The sequence below is a fragment of the Cervus canadensis genome, chromosome 4 (genome assembly GCF_019320065.1).
Source record: "Cervus canadensis isolate Bull #8, Minnesota chromosome 4, ASM1932006v1, whole genome shotgun sequence".
In the NCBI taxonomy this organism is placed as follows: Eukaryota; Metazoa; Chordata; class Mammalia; order Artiodactyla; family Cervidae; genus Cervus; species Cervus canadensis.
Window position 1 is genome coordinate 93,522,431 of NC_057389.1, and position 27,828 is coordinate 93,550,258.

The following is a 27,828-nucleotide window of genomic DNA, read 5'->3' on the forward strand; positions in this document are numbered from 1 at the left end:
GAAGAAGATGTTGAATAAACAACAGAAATATAGAGACACAGATATAAGTGTACAGAGTTTGGATTTGAACAATTCAGAATTCAGAAATAGTATGCATGCATGCATGAGGACCATACAGTACAATTCATTGAGCAATATTTCTCAGTGTGAACACATCTTTACTAATGCTGAAGACATTCATTTTTTTCTTCATGCATCTATTTTAGAAGCATGGGACCAAAGAATATTAGAGAAGAAAGGACATTTTGAGATCACAAGGCCATGAACACAGTAATATATCTGTACCCTAACTTTGAGAGAAAGATATAGAATAAAAAATATTCTTCTCTTTTAACAGATTATTATAATTAAAGTACAAGAAACAGCAGTCAAAAGTACTATATCTTATTCAAAAGCAGTACAAGAAATTCCCTTGATTTGCACTGTAGTCCCAGAGAGCTAAAAAGCACTGTCTCTGGATTCTAAATTAAAATCAAATGTTCACAATCAGATAGCATTTGTACAGGCTAATTAATTTCAAGGGCTTTTCATCTTTATTTATATTTATTTATCTCATCTTTATTTCATCTTTATGATATTCATCTTCCATGGAAGTAACTGCTCATTCAAATATGTGGGTTGTCTGGTCAATGTCTCTTTAAATATAACTCAAATATAAATATTTGACCTTGATGGACTCCACATTTTGGTAAGTATATTTTTGTTAAAAGTGTAAAATCATATGGCGTCCACAATCCTGAAGATAGCATTACTGTATGATGCACCAATTATTAAGTAATAATTAAATTTTAATAAATACTTTGAAGTTTTTTTTCATTTTTGTAGTGTTTTTCTCAGTGCTATATACTCTCAGAGAAAGGTTTGAGGTTGAGTTTGCATTTTACTGTTTTTGTTTGTAGGGCTAGGAAAACTTCTTAATTGTGTCTTTACTCCTAAGCGTTTGTAAAGGGTTGACTTCTCATCAAATCCAGTCCTCTTAAGAATAGTTGAAAAATTTAAGAACAAAGCCCAGTCTCAAACCCTAAATTGGTCTTCTTATGCCAGATTAAGAGCTGTTCAAGTAGTTCTTTCTTATGGAGGAATCAAGTTTCAATCAACATTGAACTCCCTGAAGGCAACTCAAGTCTTCATTTCTCCTGACAGGTCAAAATATGAGTGTAATTGGGAAAAATCAAAATGGGAAAAAATAGTAATATCACAAACAGTTGGGTAGTTTGTGCATCTGTAAAATGGGTACATTAATTGAACTGAACTTACAGGTTTGCTATAAGCAATTAAAGTACTCACAGTTACAAGCAACTGGTCACCATAGTTCAGCCTAGCTAACATATAAAATTAGCTTTCACATGCCCTTTTAACCTCCCAACTTCTGTCAGTTATACTTTGGAGGCTTGTTTTAATATCCAGGATAAGTTTAATTTAAAAGTTGAGAAACCAAAAACTGTGTATGTATCTCAATTTAATTGAACTTGCAGTCATTATAATGTTGATGTAGCTATCACAAAAAGGAAGTTGTGCCTTATTTGTCTAAAAAAAAAAAAAAAAAAAAAAACTAGCTGCCCAGGAGACTTGGTCGGACTGAGAAATTGCGGCCTCCGTGTTCCACAGCCGGCTCTTGGCTGCCGCCACCCTGAGGAGCCACCGACCCCGGACGGCGCTGCCGGCCACCGCCCAGGTTCTGGGAAGCTCTGGATTGTTTGACAACCATAGAGTCCAAATACAGCATCAACAGCAAAGGAATCTCTCGCTGTATGAATACCTGAGTATGGAATTGTTGCAGGAAGCTGGCGTCTCCATTCCCAAAGGACACGTGGCTAAGTCACCAGATGAAGCTTATGCAATCGCCAAAAAATTAGGTTCAAAAGATGTGATAAAGGCGCAAGTTTTGGCTGGTGGCAGAGGAAAAGGAACATTTGAAAGTGGCCTCAATATTGTCAAAATGGCTATTCTACCCAAAGCAATCTATAGATTCAATGCAATCCCTATCAAGCTACCAATGGTATTTTTCACAGAACTAGAACAAATAATTTCACAATTTGTATGGAAATACAAAAAACCTCGAATAGCCAAAGTAATCCTGAGAAAGAAGAATGGAACTGGAGAAATCAACCTGCCTGACTTCAGACTCTACTACAAAGCCACAGTCATCAAGACAGTATGGTACTGGCACAAAGACAGAAATATAGATCAATGGAACAGAATAGAAAGCCCAGAGATAAATCCACGAACCTATGGACACCTTATCTTTGACAAAGGAGGCAAGGATATACAATGGAAAAAAGACAACCTCTTTAACAAGTGGTGCTGGGAAAACTGGTCAACCACTTGTAAAAGAATGAAACTAGAACACTTTCTAACACCATACACAAAAATAAACTCAAAATGGATTATAGATCTAAATGTAAGACCAGAAACTATAAAACTCCTAGAGGAGAACATAGGCAAAACACTCTCCGACATAAATCACAGCAAGATCCTCTATGACCCACCTCCCAGAATATTGGAAATAAAAGCAAAACTAAACAAATGGGACCTAATGAAACTTAAAAGCTTTTGCACTACAAAGGAAACTATAAGTAAGGTGAAAAGACAGCCCTCAGATTGGGAGAAAATAATAGCAAATGAAGAAACAGACAAAGGATTAATCTCAAAAATATACAAGCAACTCCTGAAGCTCAATTCCAGAAAAATAAATGACCCAATCAAAAAATGGGCCAAAGAACTAAACAGACATTTCTCCAAAGAAGACATACAGATGGCTAACAAACACATGAAAAGATGCTCAACATCACTCATTATTAGAGAAATGCAAATCAAAACCACAATGAGGTACCATTACACGCCAGTCAGGATGGCTGCTATCCAAAAGTCTACAAGCAATAAATGCTGGAGAGGGTGTGGAGAAAAGGGAACCCTCTTACACTGTTGGTGGGAATGCAAACTAGTACAGCCACTATGGAAAACAGTGTGGAGATTTCTTAAAAAACTGGAAATAGAACTGCCATATGACCCAGCAATCCCACTTCTGGGCATACACACTGAGGAAACCAGATCTGAAAGAGACACGTGCACCCCAATGTTCATCGCAGCACTGTTTATAATAGCCAGGACATGGAAGCAACCTAGATGCCCATCAGCAGACGAATGGATAAGGAAGCTGTGGTACATATACACCATGGAATATTACTCAGCCGTTAAAAAGAATTCATTTGAAGCAGTTCTAATGAGATGGATGAAACTGGAGCCCATTATACAGAGTGAAGTAAGCCAGAAAGATAAAGAACATTACAGCATACTAACACATATATATGGAATTTAGAAAGATGGTAACGATAACCCTATATGCAAAACAGAAAAAGAGACACAGAAATACAGAACAGACTATTGAACTCTGTGGGAGAATGTGAGGGTGGGATATTTCAAAAGAACAGCATGTATACTATCTATGGTGAAACAGATCCCCAGCCCAGGTGGGATGCATGAGACAAGTGCTCGGGCCTGGTGCACTGGGAAGACCCAGAGGAATCGGGTGGAGAGGGAGGTGGGAGGGGGAATCGGGATGGGGAATATGTGTAAATCTATGGCTGATTCATATCAATGTGTGACAAAACCCACTGAAATGTTGTGAAGTAATTAGCCTCCAACTAATAAAAAATTAAAAAAAAAAAAAAAAAGAACAACTTGGTCATGCTCATGGAGTAGGAAGGGTGTGTGTCCTCTTACCCAGCATCTCCACCTGGGAGTGCAGCCCCTGAGACAATGGCAATACACGGAATAAAGGCTTGACAATCAAAAAAAAAAAAAAAAAAGAAAGTGGCCTCAAAAGGAGGAGTGAAGATAGTTTTCTCTCCAGAAGAAGCAAAAGCTGTTTCCTCACAAATGATTGGGAAAAAGTTGTTTACCAAGCAAACAGGAGAAAAGGGCAGGATATACAATCAAGTATTGGTTTGTGAATGAAGATATCCCAGGAGAGAATACTACTTTGCAATCACAATGGAAAGGTCATTTCAAGGCCTTGTATTAATCGGAAGTTCTCACGGTGGTGTCAACATTGAAGATGTTGCTGCTGAGACTCCCGAGGAGGCCGTAGTTAAAGAGCCTATTGACATCGTAGAAGGCATCAAAAAGTTCCTCAGTACCTCTGAGGAACTGATTTGTACATTGTGTACTAGGCATGATATTTGCATATAATAAAGCGATCTAAAGATTTAAAAAAAAAAAAAAACTAGAGGGAATTTTGCTCTCCCTGCATGATCTTATTCCCTAGCACTTCAGTATTTCCCAAGTTAAACACATCATGAGTTGGGTAAATGTGTTTTCTTTCAGTGTTTCCATAACATTTATATTGATTTATGTATTCATAAGAACTTTTTTTGAAAACTTTACTACATACTATCTATCATAGATGAGTTCCTATTTACCACTCTATGAAATACGTGTACTTCAACACATAATATAATGTATGATGTTACCTGAGGGATAAATTTTATTTTCCTTTTCAATTTTTTATTATGACACAGCTAAGAAAATTCTTGCACCCCTATCTATATTACACAAATAGAAATCCCAAAAGACATACGCATCTAAGATTATTGTTTGAGTTTTAAAAATTGAAACATGTGCAGTTTTCCTATTCCTATCTTGTTTTCCTTGTGTGATAAAAAAAAAAAATCACACCAAAGCAAGTGCATGCTCTGATTGTCAAGGTATAAAATTAGAAAGATCTCTGAAATCTCACTGGCAATAGTCTTTTCATGATAAAATCACAGGAAAATTCCCATTTGTATAGGGAATAATATTTCTGTAACTCAAATGTTCTAGATGGGCTGGAAAATGCATTCCTATTCACAGAAAACCCTATCATCCATAGTATTCATACAATAAAAGCCCCTGAAAACCACTTAGTCGATTTGTTGATTCACAGATCCAAATCCCCAGCAGAAGAAATCCATGGTTTTATCTCCATTTGATCATCTGGGACTAAAGCAGGTTTCAGAAGAAAACAAGCAATCCACTCTGGTGGGACAGAGTCCTGGGACTGGAATTGGGAGCCCTTGTCTGAGGCCCACATCTTTCACACACTAAATATGGAGTGTGTGTAAATCTCCCTACCTGTCTGCACAGGTATTCTTTACATTGAAGTTGGGCCAGTAACACCCATTTGTAGGACATGTGGGGTGTCAAGGAAGGGCTAATTTCCCCTTCTACCCTTCTGGAGTTCTTGTGGCTGGACTAATAATAAAATTAACACAGGGCACATTAACAGGAGAAAAAGGAATCAGATGTTAATTTGTGCACTTGGAAGTCACATAAAAATGGAACCTAAGAAGTGGCCAAAGCAGGCAGCTTTCATCTTCTTTAGAAAAAGAAACAAAACATTTGTAAGAAATTGACAGGACAAAGAAACTTAGGCTTTGAGTGCTTCATTAGTGAAGAATCTAAACAGTTTGAGCTTGAGGTAGTATATTGAAGAAATAATGAGTTTTGTTTAAACAGATTTCTGGGCCCTAAATTCCCTATGTCTGACAATAAGGATATCCTCCCCTTAGCTAGGGCTTCCCAGGTGGCTCAGTGGTAAAGAATCCATCTGCCAAGGTAAGAAGATGCAGGAGACACGGGTTTGATCCCTGAGTCTGGAAGATCCCCTGGTGAAGGAAACAGCAACTCACTCCAGTATTCTTGCCTGGGAAATCTCTGATGGGCTACCGTCCGAGTTACAAAGAGTCAGACACGACTGAACAACTGAGCACTTATATCTCCCTCTAGATACAGGGAGTGCCCCTTTCATATGAGAGATTTTCCTCCTTCTCAAGGAGACAGAGGAGAATCAGAATTTCCTTTTTGCACTGGCTGCTTCGGAAGCAACTTCATTTCAAACTGATCAATAGATCATTGCGGTATGCTTTGTGGTAACCCATCCTGATCCCCAGTAGAGGTATCTGACGAGGTCAGCACTTAAAAAATATTCTGTCATAGGTTTTGAATCAGACTTTGAATCATTACTGGAGTCGTTGGGTATTGATGAAGCACAATCCTAATAAAATTTAATGAGCTTATATTCTATTTTATGTAGGAGAGGTAGAAGCCTATTATATCCCAAGAAATTCATTTGCAGAATGAATGGAAATCCAAAAATGTGTCTTAGTCCACATGATCAGATTGACTTCCCTCCTTTCTTTCTTTCTTTTTAAATATTTATTTGTTTATTTTTGGCTGTGCTAGGTCTTGGTTGCTGTGCACAGGCTTTTTCCAGTGGCAATAAACAGGGATAACTGTCTAGTTGCGGTAGACAATTTCTCACTGGGGTGGCTTCTCTTGTTTCAGAGCACGGGCATGTGGGCTTCAGCGGCTGCAGCACACGGACTCAGCAGTTGTGGCATGGACTTAGTTGCTCTGTGGTATGTGGGATCCTCCTACACCAGGGATCAAACCCATGTCCCCTGCATTGGCAAACAGACTCTTGTCCACTGCATCACCAGGAAAGTCTTCTTTCTTTCTTTCATTCTCTCTCTCTTTCTCTCCCCCTCTCTCTTTTTAATTTTTGTGAGTCACGATTTTTTTAAAATAATTGAATGTTGTAGATTCTATTAAATGGAAACTGACGAGTCCCTTAGAAAGTGACACAGAGGCATACAAGCACTGTTTCATCTTTTGTCTAGTCCCGCAAGACGTTGCTGGAAGGAATGAAAAAACAATCAGGAAAATGACCAGTGCGTGGAAGTTTTATAGCCCACACTCTGTTTCTGAAAACTAAGGTCTATAAGTATCCAAAAGAGATTTTTGTTCTTGTACCCTATTCTGTGTAAGAAAGGAAATGCTCAGAGAAACCTAAAATAGATAAGTCTCAGTTGTTTCCCTATAGGCAGTCAGAATCCACTAGCATAAAAAAAAAAGTAAAATGTTATCTCTGGCTTCTCTGGTGGCTCAGTGGTAAAGAATCTGCCTGCAATACTGGAGACACTCAATCCCTGAGTTGGGAAGATCCTCTGGAGAAGGAAATGACAACCCACTCCAGTTTTTTTTGCCTGGAGAATTCCATGGACAGTGGAGCCTGGCGGCTACAGTCCATTGGGTTGGAAAAGTCAGACAAGACTGAGCAACTAAACAACAACAGAATGTTCTCTTAGGATCTAGGGAAAACTAAACCTCAGATCACCGGTTATTTTAGTTAAGTAACTGGTACTTAGCCTTAAGGGTAATATTAATGATAAAACTACCTAAAATTTTCTTTGCTTTAACTGTAATGCCTCCGTCACACATCTAGGCGTGTGTTAGAATCCATTTTCTTTCATGCTTTGTCAACACAGTTGTATCAACTGGATATCAATTTAGATGGTAACATTGAGGATCAGAGATGTTAAGGACTTGCTCAGTGTCAGTTCAGATAATAAATAGATAAGATTCAAAATTATATTGTGGGTCTCTGAGGTCCATGCACTGAACTTGTTTACTCTGTTTCCCCACACTTCAGAGAGTTTAAGCAGAGGATCAGAAGTCTCTTCCAAGCTTTCTAAAGGACACATTTCTTGTTTCCTGCCTAAAAATACAAACCAACACCCTGACACTATAATCCCTTAGTGATCAAGAAGAAAATTACAAAAATAAAAGAGCAAGTGGACAGGGAAGCAAAATTCAAGAGCAGGGACAAGAGAGAGGACTGCCTTGAATTGCATGAGCTCATTCTTCCTGGAATCCCCACCTCCACCTTCCTTCCTGTAGTTGTTAAGCAGGTACCACCACTGCTTTCCACTGTGTCTACCATGAACCCCTAAAGGGAAGAGCCCAGTGGGCAGGACATCTCTGCCTGGGATGAAAAGGAAGAGAGTTTGCTTTTTGTTGTTTTTGTTTATAGTGGCTAGGAAAAGCATCTTAACGATGTCTCAAATCCTAAAACATTTTAAAAGGTTGATTTCTCATCAAATCCAATCCTCTTAAGAACAGTTGAGTAATTTAGGACAAAGTCAGGTACCAAACTCTAAGCTGGCCTTCTTGTCCCAGCTTAGGAGTTTTTCAACTCCGTATTTCTTTATAGAGAGTTTGCATTTCTCCTATATTCAGTCCTGGAATGCAGGCTGTATTAGCAGGGGAGGATATTTTCTAGGTGCCTTATGTTTAGAGTTTCACTATCTTCATTCAAATCTGACTTTACGCTCTTTTCCACTCCAGCACCTGATAAAAATTTCATAAAAATATCGTGTTCCTATCCTCAACTGTAAAGTGATGCTCATGCACGTTGTGGGAGAGGTAACACAGATAAAAGGAAACAAGCAACAGAAAAATTCAGCTTGACTCCTGGCAGCTGGAATCCAAAGTAAAGGTTTGTGATACTATGGCTCCTGATATCATTTTCATCACTAGCATCTTCATGATCATCTGGAGTGCTTAAGCCCAGTTTGCTGCTGCTAAGCTGCTAAGTCACTTCAGTCGTGTCCGATTCTGTGCGACCCCTTAGACGGCAGCCCGCCAGGCTCCCGCGTCCCTGGGATTCTCCAGGCGAGAACACTGGAGTGGGTTGCCATTTGCTTCTCCAATGCGTGAAAGTGAAGTCGCTCAGTTGTGTCCGACTCTTAGCGACCCCATGGACAGCAGCCTACCAGGCTCCTCCATCCATGGGATTTTCCAGGCAAGATAACTGGAGTGGGGTGCCATTGCCTTCTCCGAAGCACAGTTTAGAAGGACCTATTTCTTTGTCAGGTAGAACAGATGGGGATGGAAGACAGTAAGTGTGGGATGAAATAGAATTTTCAATAAACAATATTATAGAGCAATTGTCCTTCAATTAAAAAAATAGAAATAAAAAGAGAATTTTAAATAAGAGTCCTATGATCCCCCAACACACACAACAAATCAACTTCATAAGCCTTTGACCTTATCTATGTATTTTGGTGCCCTTCCACTGGCTGTCTCAACTGTCCCACTGCCTTGAAGGTGGTCAAACATGGCTCCCCCATCCCTCCTGCCTTCAGTGTCTTCCACTGCACTTGGCACTCTCTGGGCTGTGGCTGTGTCTCTGCTGGACCAAGACAGGATTACAGACGGCTGCCCCTCTCCTACCTGCTGTTGGATGAGGGCTGAGGCTGTGTCCTGAGAACTGGCAGCAAAGCAGACTCAGGAATGGAACTCCTGGTGCAGACCACAACTCTGGGAAGCTGAGATACACAGGTATGGGACTCACTGGAATGGAGCTGGCTATTTGAAGGGCTGGGAAGCACAGGTTAATTATTTACAGTGGTGCAGGCTCGAGGTCTCCATGCACATTGCAGATAATTAGACAAATTGGTCCATGGTCTCTCAAACTCTAAGGATTTGCTAATTTAATGAAGGATGAAAATTTCAAAAGTAAGTATTAGTAAGGATCTTGATCCTTCCTCTCTTCACAAGGAGACTGACCTCTCTCCTTATCTCTGATGTCCAAGTTGTTTATCTGATGTCCAAGTTGTTTATCAAAAATGTCAACATTTCCTTTTTAAATATATATATACATAATTTTTCAGATTCTTTCTCATTATAGATTTTTATACATTGAATATATATATTGAATATAGCTCCTATGCTATACAGTAGGTTCTTGTTTATTTTATATACAATAGCATGTATATGTTAATCCCAAACTTCCAATGTATCTCTCCCCTTCCTTACCCGTTTAGTAACCATCACTTTGTTTTTTGTGTCTGTGAGTCTGTTTCTGTTTAGTAAGTAAATCCATTTGCATCATTTTTTTAGATCCTGCATATAAGTGATGTCATATGATACTTGTCTTTCTGTAACTAGCATACTTCACTTAGCATGGTAATCTCTAGGTTCATCCATGTTACCGTGAATGGCATTATTGCATCCTTTTCTTTGACCGAGTAATATTCCATTGTACATATGTACCACATGTTCTTTATCCATTCATCTATTGATCAATATTTAGGCTGTTTCCATGTTTTGGCTAGTGTAAATAGTGCTGCAATGAATATTTGAGTGCATGTATCTTTGGAACCATGATTTTCTCTGAATATAGGCCCAGAAGTAGAATAGCTGAATCACACATTAGCTCCATTTTTAGATTTTCTAAAAAAATAATTTTGGAGTATAATTGACTTATAATACTGTGTTCATTTCTGCTCTCCAACAAAGTGAATCAGTTATACATATGCATATATCCACTTTTTAAAAGATTTTTACCTATTTCCAAAGCAGGCATAGAGAAGCAGGTGGACACAGATGGGGAGGGGAGGGAGGGACAAACTGGGAGGTTGGGACTGACATATATACACTATCATGTGTAAAATTGATAGCAGATGGGACCCTGCTATAAAGCACAGGAAGCTCAGCTCCGTGTGACCTAGATGGGTGGGATGGGGGCGGTCGGGAGGAAGATCCAAGAGGGAGGCAATATATGTATATATATATAACTGATTTACTTCATTGTACAGAAGAATCACAACATTGTAAAGCAATTATACTTCAATAAAAATAAAATAAAATTGATTACAACATTTTATTGATATTTTCTTATGCCATATTAGAGACAACTTTTTAAAAAATTTATTTCTGACTGTGCTGGATCTTCATCGCTGTGTGGGCTTTTCCCTAGCTGCAGCAAGCAGGGGCGACTCTCCAGCTGCGGGGCCCCGGCTTCCGTTTCTGTGGCTCCTCTTGTTACAGAGCACAGGCTCACTGCGCCTGGGCTTCAGTAGTAGTTGCAGCGCTCGGGCTCAGCAGTTGCGGTATGTGGGCTCTAGGGTCTGCTAGCTTCAATAATTGTGGCACACAGGCTTAATAATTGTGGCTCATGACCCCCAGAGCACGCGGGCTTCCGTAGTTGCAGTTCACAGGCTCTGGCTCATGAGATCAGTAGTTTTGGCTCATGGGCTTCGTTTTCCGGCAGCACATGGAACCTTCCCAGAACAGGGATCAAACCTGTGTCCCTTGCACTGGCAGGTGGCTTCTCGTCCACTGTGCCACTAGCGGAGTCCTCTACTTCTGTTTTGTAAATAAGTTCACTTGTACCCATTTTTTTTAGATTTCACATATAAGCGTTATCACATGATATTTTTGTCTTTCTGTGTCTGACTTACTTCACTCAGTATGACAAACTCTAGAGCCATCCATGTTATTGCAAATGGCTTTATATTGTTCTCTTTTTATGGCTGACTAACATTCCAATGTATATATATTCCACATCTTTGTCCATTCCTCCGTTGATGGACAATTAGGTTACTTCCGTCCAACCAGTCCATCCTAAAGGAGATCAGTCCTGGGTGTTCATTGGAAGGACTGATGCTGAAGCTGAAATTCCAGTACTTTGGCCACCTCATGTGAAGAGTTGACTCATTGGAAAAGACCCTGATGCTCGGAGGGATTGGGGGCAGGAGGAGAAGGGGACGACAGAGGATAAGATGGCTGGATGGCATCACCGACTCGATGGGCATGGGTTTGGGTAGACTCCGGGAGTTGGTGATGGACAGGGAGGCCTGGCGTGCTGCGATTCATGGGGTTGCAAAGAGTCGGACATGACTGAGCGACTGAACTGAACTGAACTGATGTCCTGGAAGGTGTGCTTCCCTGGTAGCTCAGTCAGTAAAGAATCTGCCTGCAGTGCAGGAGACCTGAGTTCGATCCCTGGGTTGGGAAGGTCCCCTGGAGAAGGAAATGGCAACCCACTCCAGTATTCTTGTCTGGAAGATTCTATGGACAGAGGAGCCTGGTGGGCTACAGTTAGTGGGGTCACAAGAGTCAGACACAACTTAGCAACTAAACCACCACCACCATATCCTGGCTATTGTAAATAGTGTTGCAATGAATATTGGGGTGCTTCTATCTTTTTGAATTATGGTTTATCCAGGAATATGCCCAGGAGTGAGATTGCTAGGTCATATGGTAGTTTTATTTTTTCGTGTTTAAAGGACCCTTTATACTTTTCTCTACAGTGGCTGTAAATAGTACCTGAGGTTTCCTTTATCTCCACACCCTCTCTGGCATTTATTGTTCATAAATTTTGTTGATGATGGCCATTCTGACCTGTGTGAAGTGATAACTCACTGTAGTTTTGACTTGCATTCCTCTAATAATTAGTGATGATGAGCATCTTTTCATGTGCCTTTCAACCATTGAGCTGTTGTTATATTTTGGAGATTAATCCCTTGTCTGTTGCTTCATTTGCAAATGTTTTCTCCCATTCTGAGGATTGTCTTACTGTTTTGTTTATTATTTCCTTAGATATGAAAAATCTTTTGAGTTTAATTAGATCCTACTTATTTTTTTATTTGCATTACTCTAGGAGGTGGATGACAAAAGATCTTGCTGAAATTTCTGTCAAAGGACGTTCTGCCTATATTTTCCCCTAAAGAATTTTATAGTTCCTGCCTTACATTTAGGTCTTTAATCCGTTTTAGTTTATTCTTGTGTATGATATTAGGAAGTGTCCTAATATCATTCTTTACATGTAGCTGTCTAGTTTTCCCAGAACCACTCATTGAAGAGACTTTCCTCCACTGTATATTCTTGCCTCCTTTGTCATAGGTTAGGTGACTACAGAGGGTGTGGGTTTATCTCTGGGCTTTCTATCTTATTCCCTTGATTTATAGTTCTATTTTTGTGCCAGTAACATACTGTCTTGATTACTATAGCTTTACAGTATAGTCTGAACTCAGAGATCCCAATTCTTCCAGCTCCAGTTTTCTTTCTGCAGATTGCTTTAGCTATTCGGGGTCATTTGTGTTTCCATAAAAATTGTAAAATAATTTGTTCTGGTACTATGAAAAGTACTATTGATAATTTGATAAGGATTGCATTGAAACTATAGATGACTTTGAGGAGTATAGTCATTTTCACAATATTGATTCAAGCCACAGAAAACAGCCAAAAAGAAAGAGCAAAAAAAGATGTGGGGTGGGGACACAAACAGACAAACAAAACCTAAGATAAATAGCAAAGACAAAAACAAATAAACAACAGCAAAAGAGTTAAAAAAAGAAAACGAAAACAAATGGGCAAGCAAAGCCCAAGACAAATGGTAAAAGCAAAAGTAAATAAATAAAAGCAAAACCATATGCTACTACTATGCGTATACCCTGAGGAAACCAGAATTGAAAAAGACACATGTACCCCAGTGTTCACTGCAACACTATTTACAAAATCTAGGACACGGAGTAACCTAGAAGTCCATCAGCTGATGAATGAATAAGGAAGTTGTGGTACATATACACAATTGAATATTACTCAGCTATAAAAAAAGAATATATTTGAGTCAGTTCTAATGAGGTGGATGAACCTAGGGCCTATTTTACAGAGTGAAGTAAGTCATTAAGGGAAAGAAAAATATTGTATATTAACACATATATATGGAATCTAAAAGGATGGTACCAATGATCTTACATGCAAGGCAGCAAAGGAGACACCGACATAGAGAACAAACTTTTGGACTCAGTGGGAGAAGGGGAGAGTAGGGTGACTTAAGAGAACAGCATGGAAACATGTAAATTACCATATGGAAAATGGTCAGTGGGAGTTTGGTGTATGATGCACGGCATCCTAAGCTGGTGCTCTGTGACAACCTGGAGGGATGGGGCGGGGAGGGAGGTGGGAGAGAGGTTCAGGACGGAAGGGACACAGGTATGCCTGTGGCCAATTCATACTGATGTATGGCAAAAACCATCTCAGTATCGTAAAGTAATTATTCTCCAATTAAAATAATTAAAATATACAAGCAACTCCTGAAGCTCAATTCCTGAAAAATAAACGACCCAATCAAAAAATGGGCCAAAGAACCAAACAGACATTTCTCCAAAGAAGACATACAGATGGCTAACAAACACATGAAAAGATGCTCAACATCACTCATTATCAGAGAAATGCAAATGAAACCACAATGAGGTATCATTACATACCAGTCAGAATGGCTGCTATCCAAAAATCTACAAGCAATAAATGCTGGAGAGGGTGTGGAGAAAAGGGAACCCTCTTACACTGTTGGTGGGAATGCAAACTAGTACAGCCACTATGGAGAACAGTGTGGAGATTTCTTGAAAAAACTGGAAATAGAACTGCCATATGACCCAGCAATACCACTGCTGGGCATACACACCGAGGAAACCATAATTGAAAGAGACACGTGTACCCCAGTGTTCATCGCAACACTGTTTATAATAGCCAGGACATGGAAGCAACCTAGATGTCCATCGGCAAACGAATGGATAAGAAAGCTGTGGTACGTATACACTATGGAATATTACTTAGCCATTAAAAAAGAATACATGTGAATCAGTTCTAATGAGATGGATGAAACTGGAGCCTATTATACAGAGTGAAGTAAGCCAGAAAGATAAACACCAATACAGTATACTAACACATATATATGGAATTTAGAAAGATGGTAACGATAACCCTGTATGTGAGACAGCAAAAGAGACACAGATGTACAGAACAGTTTTTTGGACTCTGTGGGAGAAGGCAAGGGTGGAATGGTTTGGGAGAATGGCATTGAAACATGTGTATTATCATATGTGAAACGGATCGACAGTCCAGGTTCGATGCATGATACAGGGTGCTCGGGGCTGCTGCACTGGGATGACCCAGAGGGATGGGGTGGGGAGGGAGGTGGGAGGGGGGATCGGGATGGGGAACACATGTACACCCATGGCAGATTCATGTCAGTGTATGGCAAAACCACTACAATATTGTAAAGTAATTAGCCTACAAAAATAAATAAATAAACAAATTTATTTTAAAAACAAGGAAGCAAAGAATACATTAATTAACATAATTAATTAATAAAATTAACTAAGAAAAACAAAGAAAATGAAAAAAAAAGCAAGAGAACAATAGACAAAAGAACCCTAAAACAAAAACAAGGAAAAAGCAACAAAAAAAAGTAAAAACAGAAAAAATTAAAAATATTTTTTTAATTTTTTAATTAAATAAATAAAAATAAAACAATAAAAGAAACGACAGAACAAAGCAAAATAATAATATTTTCCTGGCATCTCAGCTGTCAGTGTCTTTGCCCCCACCAGGAGCCACAGCCAACCTCTGCCTCCCCTGGAGACTTTCTAACATCTCTAAGTAGGTCTCTGGACCCGCTGCGGGCACTGTGGGGGCAGCTTAGACTCTGACCTGGCCCAGCTCCCACATGTACTTGCCCCCAGAGTCCACAGCTGCTCCCGCCACACAGGTCTCAGTTGCAGGAACACTCAGTCTACTCAGACTTTTCATAGATGATCACAGGAATTTAACCTGCAATTGCAAGGAAAGATTTTTGTTCCTCTTCCTTAGTTGCCACACCGCTGGGGCTCAGCTGTGGTTTTAGCCTCACCTCTGTGTATTTTCTCCCGAGGCTGCCCTGGAGCTCAAATCTGCCTGTGAGGACAGGGCGTGGTGGGGGCAGCACAGCTGCCGGGGGCTGAGGGAGCCGCAGCTACAACGAGCGCGTGGGGAAGCCGGCAGCCACAGGCATGGACGATCCAGCCCTGGTGGGGGCCTGTACTAGCACCTGGTGGCCGGCGTGATAGAGCCCCCCAACCCTGGTCAGAAAACGTACCTTTTAATTCAATTTTTAAAAGATCAATCCTCAGCAAAATTAATCTATAACTTTTTCAGATTTAAGCATAGTAGAGAAATTACCAAGAAAATCCACGAAATTCTGCTTTACAAATCAGAATACAAAATTTTTCTTGGGGGAGAGGCAGATGACTATTAAAATAGAATATTGCAGACACTATTAGAATATTATTGCAGAATAATATTATCCTTGTTAAATAATAAGGACAATAAGGATAATATTATTCTTATTAAAATAGAATAATGTGTTGGTATTATTATTTTTTCCCAACTAAATTGAGATACAATTGACCAATAATGGACTTCCCTGGTGCTTCAGATGATAAGAATCTCCCTGCAATGCAGGAGACCTGGGTTCAATCCCTGGGTTGGACAGATGCCCTGGAGAAAGAAATGGCAACCCTCTCCAGTATTTGTGATTCTTGCCTGGATAATCCCATGGACAGAGGAGCCGGGTGGGCTATAGTCCATGGGGTCACAAAAAGTCGTACACCACTGAGCAACTAACACTTTCACTTTCACTTTGACCAATGATATTGTATAAGTTTAAAGTTCAGAATGTGATGATTTGATACAGTAAGAAACTTTCAGTTATAAAATACAGTACGGTTAACTAAAGTCACAACGCTGCACATTAGATCCCTGGAACTTATCATCTTATAACTGAAAGTTTGTGTGCTTTGACCAGCATCTCTCTATTTCTCCAACCCCATTGCCTCTGGTAGTCACCATTCTACTCTGTTTCTGTGAATTAAGTTTTTTAGATTCCACATGTAAATGAGATCATGTAATACTTGTCTTTCTTTGACTTATGGAAAATATGCATACTACTGCCTTTCACCGACATTGTATTTTGTCAAAACAATTAAAATTAAGAACCATAATTTAATTCAAAGTCCCCCTAAAGTGAAGCAAAAGATACGTGTAATCTATTGTGGAGAACTTGGAAAAGACGGTGATGAGTCTAAAAAAGGAGCATGAACTCTCTCTCATTGAGAATAGTCACAACTGATTCTAGAAAATACAAGTCTGCCATGCAAAACGTATAAAACAGAAATTAAGGTACAGTAAACATACAATGACTCTAAAGATGAAATGTCCTCAAGTGCTTGAATTTTACATTTAACTATAAATACATAATTTGTACCCAATAGATAAACTATGTTTCACACCTAAAATTGGAATCAAGTTTTCTAATATCAGCTAGAGCTATTTCTTCTTGTAACTTTTAAAATGTCTGAAATTAATTAGAAAAGGAGTGTGTATATATGTGTGCAAGATATATGGAAGGGAGTTGAGACGGAACAGGTGAGAGAGCTGGATGATAATACATGGTCTAACAGTGTCAGCATCATCATTAATTTTTCTCCTCTATAATCTTGGTCTTTAAGGGTTTGCACAGCCCAGGGATAAGAATGACACTAAAAATATTTGTCTAATGAGACGCTCTGGAGATATTGATTCCCAGGAATATAGCTCTTGTAAGCAGTCAGCCTGTGAAACCTCGTTCAACAGCCCTTGACTACTCAGGAAAGGCACACCTGAGCCTCCTCCTAGAGATGAACCTTCTTGACCAAAAGCCCATTGTTTCACTTGTTCTCCCTGCCCTTCTTGATGACAGAACTGTCTCCAATATCCAGGTGTCCTGTCAAGCATCATTCCGCAATGATGCCAGCCAGGTAACTTGAAGTTCCTTCTTTAATATTTTTGTAATGAGATCAGGTGTTCTACGAAAAATTCATCTGCAGGAAGCAATGAGCAGAGTACATGCATGAAATGACCAGAACCAAGTGTTCTATGAGACTCCAGCCTAACTGTTTTCCTTGTTGACAAGTTCTCATGTATATATCAATGCCCACGCAGTTCTCAATCTTCTGGTCTCCTATTTTCTCTAAAAAAGATGAAAAAAATTCATTATCTTCCTGGGCAGAAATCTGCCCCTTCTGAAACAAGGTAACTATTATACTATATAATATAGTTATAGTTAACTATATTAACTATTATGCATTTATTATGCATATTCTGACATTTAAATGGCTTGGTGGTCATAGGGCAAAGGGTTTGATTGACTTCTTTAATTTCCTTTCGTACACAGGAGTGTGTTTCATGTACAGGAGTGTGTTTATATTATCCCTATAGCTGGGCTGTGAGGATGCAGGGAAGAAAGTGCAGATACAGGTACTCTTCACTCACTGCCTTCTTAGTACATCTGTTTCCCTTTACAGAATTACCAGTTTTTTCATATAAGAACCACAGAAGTAGCATGATAAATGGAAAAAAAAATGACCATACTTCAACTCATTCCAGAAGCAACAGGTGTGGACTTTTTTTTTTTTTAATATTTGTTAGGCTGCATCAGGTTTTAATTGTGGCATGTGGGATTTTCACTGAGTCATGGAGGATCTTTCTTTGCAGCACATAGAAAGATGTGGCTCACTGGTTTAGTTGCCTCCCAGAATGTGGGATCTTAGTTCCCCAACTGGAGATTGTACCTGCATCCCCTGCCTTGCAAGACATTCTTAACCACTGGACCACCATGGACGTTCCAGATATTCTGATATGTTAACTTCAAGTCTTTTAAAAATATATACAGTAAAAAAAATAATACACATACAAAAGGTATTGTTCTTGTCCCCTCTTCCTAGAGACAATATCACCTTGAATGTGATGGTATCTCCCATGCATTGCTTTATATTGCATATGCGTTCATAAACATATGTAAGATAAAGGCATTCATCATAATACCTATCAGTTAGGAAATAAAGAAATAAAACATGATGAAACAATATAGTGAAATACTCTCTAGTATTTAAAATTAATGAAGAGGGATTAACTATATCAACAATAAAAAAAAATAAATTACACAAGAGTACCAATTGTAAATGACATGTACTTTATGGTCCTGATTATACAAAGCTTTCAAAATAAAAACAATGTATTTTTGGAGCAGTAACACTAGTTGTAATAAAAATTGCTGAAAATTAATGTATTGACATTCATGCAGTGGTTCCCTTGGGAAGGAAAATAAGATTGTGCCAACACATGATGTGGGTTATTCACATATATCTGCATTATTTATTGCAATAAAAACACCTTGAGTGAGGACCATTAAGTGTGTGAATTTGATACTATTGACTGGGTGGATACTAAGTCCTTCATACCTGTATTTTTTTTTTGCTCTACAGGTTTATTTTTATTATGGATTTTCACTTGTAACAATTCAATATATAAATATAAAATTTTCAAATGCCATAGTTTGTCATTCAAATTCTTTTTTTATAGGTTTCCATTACTTGTATTGATTTATTATGCATTGATCATTCATTTATCATTAATATATTTAATGGTCATATATTTCATCATGTGTTCATGGCAAATGAATATTTATATCATGGACATTTCCTTCATTCCTTATCTACATGATAAAGGCTCTCAGCTGGAGTTTCATCTCATAAACACTTCCCTGAAATTTGCAGCTGTCACGCACACTAGGGATATTCTCTTTCTATTGTTGTCTTTCTTCGACTTGCTCCATCCCACTGCTTCCTTCTGAGGAATGAAACTTGCCAGGTGCCATTGTTTATGACAGAAAAAGAAAACGATAACAGGAAATGCCAGTATGAGGGTCCCATGTGCTGAATACTATGTTGGCTGCTCTTTTTTATTCATTTCTATTCTATTCATTGCAATATCCAGATACAGTTTTCTGATAGTTTTCATTGTACAATGAGAACCTGGAAGCTTATCATATAGTCGAATTACTTTCAGCATTCTCAAAGAAAGTACTAGTCTTGGATTAAGTTCAGAGTGTTTGAGTCTAAGTAATACACTAAATAATAAAGGCTGTCTTGGCCACTTCTGTCTCCCCCAGGAGAGGGAGGACCACTGCTTTATAGAAACAGTCCTGTTTGGATGCCTGATTATTTTGTATCATATCTTGTCTTATCCTCTAATCTTGTCTCTTCAAATGACCAAAAACTGTTGCTACTGGATATTCTCTTGGGTTCAAAATATACATAGAATTACTTCTTTTATTCATGCACTGTTTTAAAAATTATGACATCTATCAAATTCATCTGGAGGGTCTGTTAAAAACTTAGATTTCTGGATGTCACCTCCAGAGTTTATCAGCACTACATCTGGAGTGACACCTACAATTTGCATTTATAACAAGTTCCCTGTTGATGCTGGTGCTTCTCATCTGGGGACCATTCATTTTCTTTTCTTTTCATGCCATTTTCCCTTCAGATTCATCAACAACGTGGAGCCCAGAAATCAAACAGATATTTCAGAATTTTTTCTCCTGGGACTCTCCAGAACTACAGCCCCTCCTCTTCTGTCTGTTCCTGTCCATGTCCTTGATCACTGTCTTGGGAAACCTGCTCATCATCCTGGCTGTCATCTCTGGTTCACACCTCCACACCCGCATGTAATTCTTTCTTTCCAACCTCTCCTTTATTGATATCTGTATAAGCACTAGCACAATCCCAAAAATGCTGGTCAACATCCAAGCACAGATACACCACATCACTCATACAGGCTGCCTCACCCAGATTGGTTTTGTTCAGGTTTTTGGTGGTGTGGAGAATGTTCTCCTTGCAGCAATGGCCTATGATTGCTATGTGGCCATTTGTCACCCCTTGAGGTACACAGTTATCATGAACCCCAACTCTGTGTTCTGCTGATGCTACTTTCACCGTTTATTAGCACTATGGTTGGCTTACTCCATTGTCTGATGTTATTGAGACTGTCCTTCTGCAAGGACCTCTCACTTCTGTGAACTTGCTCAGGTCACCAAGCTGGCTTGTTCTGATACCCTCATCAATAATATCCTGATATATTCTGTAGCTAGCCGGTTTGGTAGTATTCTTCTTTTCGGGATCATTTTCTCTTACACTCAAATTGTCTCCTCTGTTTTGAGAATGCCATCAGCAGGAGAAAAGCTTAAAACTTTTTCCACCTGTGGGTCTCACTTCTCAGTTGTGTTCTTATTCTATGGGACAGTTTTTGGAGTTTACATTAGTTCTGTGGTTGCTGACTCATCTAGGAAGATGGAAGCAGTGGGTCCAGTTATGTACATTGTGGTTCCTCAAATGATGAACCCTTTTATCTACAGCCTGAGAAGTAGTGACATGAAGTGAGCCTTAAGAAAACTCATCGGTGGTGTACCTTCTTTTTATGATTGTGCCATATATACTTTGGACTTGTGTTTCTATGTTGAAGCAGAGGGATAGAAATCTTGGGTGAGCCATAGTACCCAATTCTTTCATCACCAAATTCTTCTGAAATAGCCAGACAACAGAATGGCCAGATTAATTTTAATTTAGGATTGAAACTTCCTGTCTAGCCTATTATATTTGACACATGATTTAAATTCTGTAAATTTAATTTTTTCTCAGGTTCTATAGAAGCAGAGCCTGAGACAAGGGTTCTAGTTTTAGTGATATTTTGGGGGGAGGTCATTCTTATAAGAAGTCATATTCCAGAAATTATGTAGGACAAGGGCATATTGAAGCAAGGCTGTGGTCTCTTCTGAAGACCAGCTTCCATTTGATCAATGTTAGGACCATGTCAGTTGTACCCCAGACTTAGGATAATAGTGGAATAAGAAATGTGACCTTTCAGTCACTGACTTCTTAATGAATTAGATATGTCACTGGTAAACCATAACCTTCTGAAGAAATTTGGTATCTACCAAACTCAATTTCATTAGCAAAATCAGACTATATCAGTAGTTTGAGATGACTGAGAGATATTTGAACTTCATGAGTGAGGAAACATTCAGTTCCAATAAGGAAAAATCTCTAACTCTAATATACCCAAACAATAAAGAGAGTTATCTTTCACCTCAAGGACTTCAGAGGAAAGAGATATATAAAAAGAAGGAGTTAGGATTCATTTAGTCCTTTACATTTTGTCTTGTCCTAGGACTGGTTCTCCTCAGTCGTAGCACCAGATGAAGACTTCATATACGGACATGATTTCCAAAGGCAGAATCATAACTATTCTTTGAATCAGATGATTATAGGGCTTTCCATGGAGCCAACTGGAAGATATTTCTTTTTTTTTTTTTTCATTTATTTTTATTAGTTGAAGGCTAATTACTTTACAATAACGGATTGAATAGTGATCCTCAAGACAATTTGGTCACATTCTAAATAAAAGCGTGAATGTTTCTAACTTGGAATTAGAATCTTTGTAGAGGAAATATTGTGCCAAATATTGTGGGCAGGTCCTAAATGTAATCACATGAATCCTTATAAGCTAGACAGAAATGGAAATGGCACAGAAAAAAGGAGGTTATGTAATCATTGCAACAGGAATTGAATTTTTGCAGCCAGTGTCTGATTTTCAGTGTTTGATAATTTTTCTTCAGCTTTATTGAGATATAACTGACATGTAAAATTATATAATATTAAGGTGTATATCATGTTGATTTGATACACTTATAAACTGCAAAATGATTGCCACCATCAGTTCAGTTCAGTCGCTCAGTCGTGTCCAACTCTTTGTGACCCCATGAATCACAGCACGCCAGGCCTCCCTGTCCATCACCAACTCCCGAAGTCCACCCTAACCCATGTCCATCGAGTCGGTGATGCCATCCAGCCATCTCATCCTCTGTCATCCCCTTCTCCTCCTGCCCCCAATCCCTCCCAGCATTAGGGTCTTTTCCAATGAATCAACTCTCCGCATGAGGTGGCCAAAGTACTGGAGTTTCAGCTTCAACATCGGTCCTTCCAATGAACACCCAAGACTGATCTCCTTTAGGGTGAACTGGATCTCCTTGCAGTCCAAGGGACTCTCAAGAATCTTCTCCAACACCACAGTTCAAAAGCATCAATTCTTCTGCACTCAGCTTTCTTCACTGTCCAACTCTCACATCCATACATGACCACTGGAAAAACCATAGACTAGACAGACCTTTGTTGGCAAAATAATGTCTCTGCTTTTAAATATGCTATCTAGGTTGGTCATAACTTTCCTTCCAATGAGTAAGCGTCTTTTAATTTCATGGCTGCAATCACCATCTGCAGTGATCTTGGAGTCCAAAAAAATAAAGTCTGACACTGTTTCCACATCTATTTCCCATGAAGTGATGGGACCAGATGCCATGATCTTAGTTAGAATTAGCTAAAAGCTCCATCCAGTCACATAACTAATATTTCAATTTGTGGTGAAAATATTTGAGGTTTACTCTCTTACCAGTATTCAAGCATATAAATAGCACTATTAGCTATAATCATCATGTTGTATATCAGCGTCTCAGAACTTAATGTTTTAACTGAAAGTTTGTACCTTTAACCAGTATCTCCCCATTTCTCCCAACTGTTTGGCAACCACCATTTTTCTCTTTCAATGATGTTTATTTTTTTCATTTGTAAAGTCCTTTTCATTGATTTTTGAATTTACTGTTTGTGCTTTTTATGTCATATCCAATAAATCATTGCCAATGCCATATGAAAGATTTTTCCTCAACATTTTCTTCTAAAAGTTTTATGGATTCAGGTCTTTTGTTTAAGTTTTTAACCCATTTTGAAATAATTTTTGTAAGTGGTGTAAGATAGAGGTCCAAATTAATTTTGCTGCATGTGTTTCCCAAAACCATTTATTGACGTCTATTCTATCACCATTGAGTATTATTGGTGCCCTTGGGGTGTATTAATTGACCGTATTTATGTGGGTTTATTTCTGGGCTCTTGGTTCTGTTGTTTTGGTCTATGTGTGTTTTTATGCCAGTATAATTCTGTTTTGATTACTGTAACTTTGTAATATAGTTTGAAGTCAGGAAGTGAATGTCTCCCTGCAGATTGTTCTCTTTCAAGAATGCTTTGGAAATTAACCAAATGAATTATTTTTTTCCAAATGAATTCTTTTTAAGTGTAGAGTTTGCTAGCATCAAGTACATTCACATTGTTGTATTTTCATCACCACTATCCATCCATAGAACTCTTCATCTCACAAAACTGAAATGTGTACCTATTGATAATAACACATTATTGCCTCTTGTCCCCAGGCCCTGGCAACCTCATTCTAATTTGTGTGTCTTTGAATTTGACTACTCTAGGTACCTCATGTAAGTAGAATCATGCATTATTTTTCCTTTTGTGATTGGCTTATTTCCCTTAGCATAATGTCCTCGGCTTCCCTGGTAGCTCAGACGGTAAAGCGTCTGCCTACAATGCGGGAGACGTGGGTTCGATCCCTGGGTTGGGAAGATCCCCTGGAGAAGGAAATGGCAACCCACTCCAGTATTCTTGCCTGGAAAATCCCATGGACTGAGGTTCCTGGTAGGCTACAGTCCATGGGGTCGCAAAGAGTCGGACATGACTGAGCGACTTCACTTCACTTTCATAATGTCCTCAAGATTCATCCATGTTGTAGTATGCATTAGAATTTCCATTCTTTTTAAGGCTGAATAATGTCCCTGGTGGTTCAGACAGTAAAGAATCCGCCTGCTTTGCAAGAGACCTGGGTTCTATTCCTGGGTTGGGAAGATCACCTGGAGAAGGGCATGGCAACATACTCCACTATTCTTGCCTAGAGAATCCCCATGGACAGAGAAGCCTGGTGGGCCACAGTCCACAGGGTCGCAAAGAGTCGGACATGACTGAGAAGTTAAGCACAGCACGATGTGCTTCTTTGATGTGCTTGATCCACAGCCTGGCTTGCAGAATTTTGAGCATTACTTTGCTAGCATGTGAAATGAGTGCAACTGGGCAGTAGTTTCAACATTCTTTGGCATTGCCTGTCTTAGGGGTTGGAATGAAAACTGACCTTTTCCAGTCCTGTGGCCACTGCTGCGTTTTCCAAATTTGCTGGCATATTGAGTGCAGCACTTTCACAGCCTCATCTTTTAGGATCTGAAATAGCTCAACTAGAATTCCATCACCTCCACTAGCTTTGTTCGTAGTAATGCTTCCTAAGGCCCACCTGACTTCGCATTCCAGGGTGTCTGGCCCTAGTACAGCGATCACACCATCGTAGTTATCTGGGTCTTCTATACAGAGAAGATCTTCTTTGTATAGTTCTTCTGTGCATTTTTGCCACCTCTTCTGCTTCTGTTAGGTCCATACCATTCCTGTCCTTTATTGAGCCCATCTTTGCATGAAATATTCCCTTGGTATCTCCGATTTTCTTGAAGAGATCTCTAGTCTTTCCCATTCTATTGTTTTCCTCTATTTCTTTGCTTTGATCACTGAGGAATGCTTTCTTATCTCTCCTTGCTATTCTTTGGAACTCTGCATTCAAATGCTAATCCTACTTTTAATATTTGAGGAAACGCCATACTGTCTTCAATAGTAGCCACACTGTTTTACATTACCGACATTCCACGTGGGTTCAAATTTCTCTGTATTATGGCCAACACTTATTCTCTTCCTCTTCTTTTTTTTTTTGCCAAGCAGCTTGCAGAATCTTAGCTGCCCAACCAGAGATTGAACTCGGGCCCAAGGCAGTGAAAACATGGAGTCCTAACCACTGCACTGCCAAAGAATTCCTTTTTTCTTCCACTTCTCTGCTTCTTCTTCCTCCCCCCCCCTTCCTTCTCCTTATTCTTCTTTTTAGAGATAATAATAATTCTGCCTATCAGGTGGTATCTCATTGTGGTTTTGTTTTGCACTTTCTTAATGACTAGTAATGTTGAACATCTTTTTGTGTGCTTGTGGCCATTTGTATATCTTCTCTGGAGAAAATCTGTTCAAGCCCTTTCCCCATTATTTAGTCATGGTTTTGTCTATATTTTTATTGTTGAGCTGTAGGAGTTCATTGTAATTGTAGGATATTAAACCATTATCATCTAATTATAAATTGGCTGAATCAATCACATTTTTCATCATTGGACTGCATTTATTTTATTTAAGAGATGATTAAGTCTGCAAATTTATAAGGATATCTTCCTGTATTGTTTTCTAAACATTTAATCATTGTGTCTTTCACGTTTAAGGCTTTGGCACTTTGAAGTGATTACTGACTATGCTGTAAGAGAATCAAATTTCATCCAAAGATATGAATGACTATCATTTCTATTGTCATTTCTACTGTTATTCTATAGATTCAATAATTTCTATTCTCAGCACTATTTATTGAAAGGCCAGATCCTTTCTCTGCAATACCACATTGTTTTTAAGAGAGTGTCCAATGCCTCCCCTGTCCTCAATAAAATTTTGATACAAGTGAGAGTTTAATTGGTCCTCTTTTTCTGTCTGTTCCAGAACCATGCCATTTTAGTTACTATTACTCCATATCTTGATATTTGGTAAGGCAATACTTCACTTTTTTCCCATATGTTAGTAAATCGAATATTCTTTCTCTATTGCTTTCTAATATAAAATTCCATATAAATTTTCATAAAATCAGCCTCTCCAATAATAATAAAATTTCAGGATTTACTTTGAATCTATAAGGAAATTTGAGGAAAATTGACATGTCTATGATATATATGGTGTATAGCTATCCAAAATTAGAATATTCTTTCCATTTTTTAGGTTTATTTTAATATTCTTCTATAAAATGTTACAGACTTTTCTATAATATGCTCTCACATCTTTTCTTAGAATATTTCCATGTGTTTATCTGATGTTTTCTCAAAGATATCTTTTAGAAATCATGCTTTCTAAATAAATTTTACTTGGTAAAACATGTGATTAATATTTGTATAGTCATTTTGATTCCAGCAAACTTCCTACATTCTATTGTTCTTTCTAATAAATTACCTATAGGTTTTTTTTACATTCTCTACTTAGATGCTAATATTATTTGCTAATGGTTGCACATTTATTTGTCCTCAGTAACTCAAACCTACACTATGTTTTTTGAATGAAAGTAGCATTTGTTGGCACCTATTCTTGATTTTTAAGGGAATGTTTTGGCAGAAATAGATTCATAGATACAGAGAACAAACTGGTGGTTGTTAGAAAGGAAGGGATATGGGGTTGGCCAAAAAAGATGAAAGGGATTAAGTGGTACAAACTTCCAGTCATAAAATATGTCACAGGAATGTCATATACAGCATGGAGAAAATAGTCAATAATATTGTAATAACTTGTGACAGATAATAACTAAGACTTATCATGGTGATCATCTCATATGTACAAAAATATTGAATCACTGTGTTTTGGACTGAAACTAATGCTGCATTGTATGTCAGTTATAATCAAATAAAACAATAGTAAAGGAAATGTTTTGAATATTTGACCATAAAGTATTTAATTTACTGCCAGTTATCTGAAACACCCTTTTTTGAGTTAAGGCCATTTCTTCTATACTTGTTTCACTATTGTTTTTATCATCATGTAGGGAAAGTTCATTTGAATGCTTTTTCTCCATTTATAGAAAATAATTATATGTTTTTCTCTTTATAAGTGTGTCAAATCATATTCAAGAATTCTAACACACATATTTTTTCACTTATTCATTCATTCCTTCATCAAATGTTAATTTAGAACACACTGTTGCCAGACCCTGTTGTCATGCTGATGTAGAACAGTGCACAAACAGGTGGAAGTCCCAGTGCTCAGAGAGTGTTCATACATGAGGGGAGGGTGAAATTGAATAAAAGAAAGCCCCCCTAAAACAGAATCAGGAGTCCAGAAAGGGGCGCTCTCACACAATACCACTCATGGACCATTACCCAAAGGTCTGTCAATTATAGACCCTAGCAGAATAATCATCAGCAGTAAAGAATCAGCAATCACTGGCCCCCAAAGAAAAGATGTACCTTGGATCTCCCACAAGGAACTGACCACCCCACCAATCAGCCAATGAGATGCTGTCATCACCCTGAAATTTTGCTTTTCTCCAGTGGACTTTCATTCAAAACAACTGCTCCTAACTTCTTCCTTTTTGTCTGTAAAACAAACTTTTTTTCCTGTGTTTGTTGGTCTTGCTTGTTGCTTTTGCTATAATTGCAGTGCTCAGCTATTCTCAAGCAAACTACTTTTTGCTAGTAAAATAACTCTTTTGCTTTTAAGCTCAAAAGAGGAAATAGGTGACATACGAGAGATATTGTGGAGGACAATGTGATGTATTGAGCTTATCATCTTTTAGGAAGGAAGTAATCTTTGCTCCAGTGGCAGAGTGTGCTGCTGGCAGACAGCCCTTTACTGTCAACTGCCTTTGGGGCAAACTTCAGAAGAAAGCCATCCCACCCAAAGTCATTCTCTTTTCCAGGGTTGCATCTAATAGCTGACTAGTATAGTTATTAAAGGTGTTTAAAGTCCTTGCTCTCTTGCATCAACTTGGAATAGCTCTGAAGGGACAGTCCAGGCTTAAGCTTCCTGT

General features: G+C 38.6%; 1 pseudogene; it reads left to right on the top strand.

Moving 5' to 3' along the window:
* Positions 1-3,993: 3,993 nt before the first annotated feature.
* Positions 3,994-20,687, top strand: LOC122440949 (annotated as a pseudogene).
* The last annotated feature ends 7,141 nt before the right edge of the window (positions 20,688-27,828 follow it).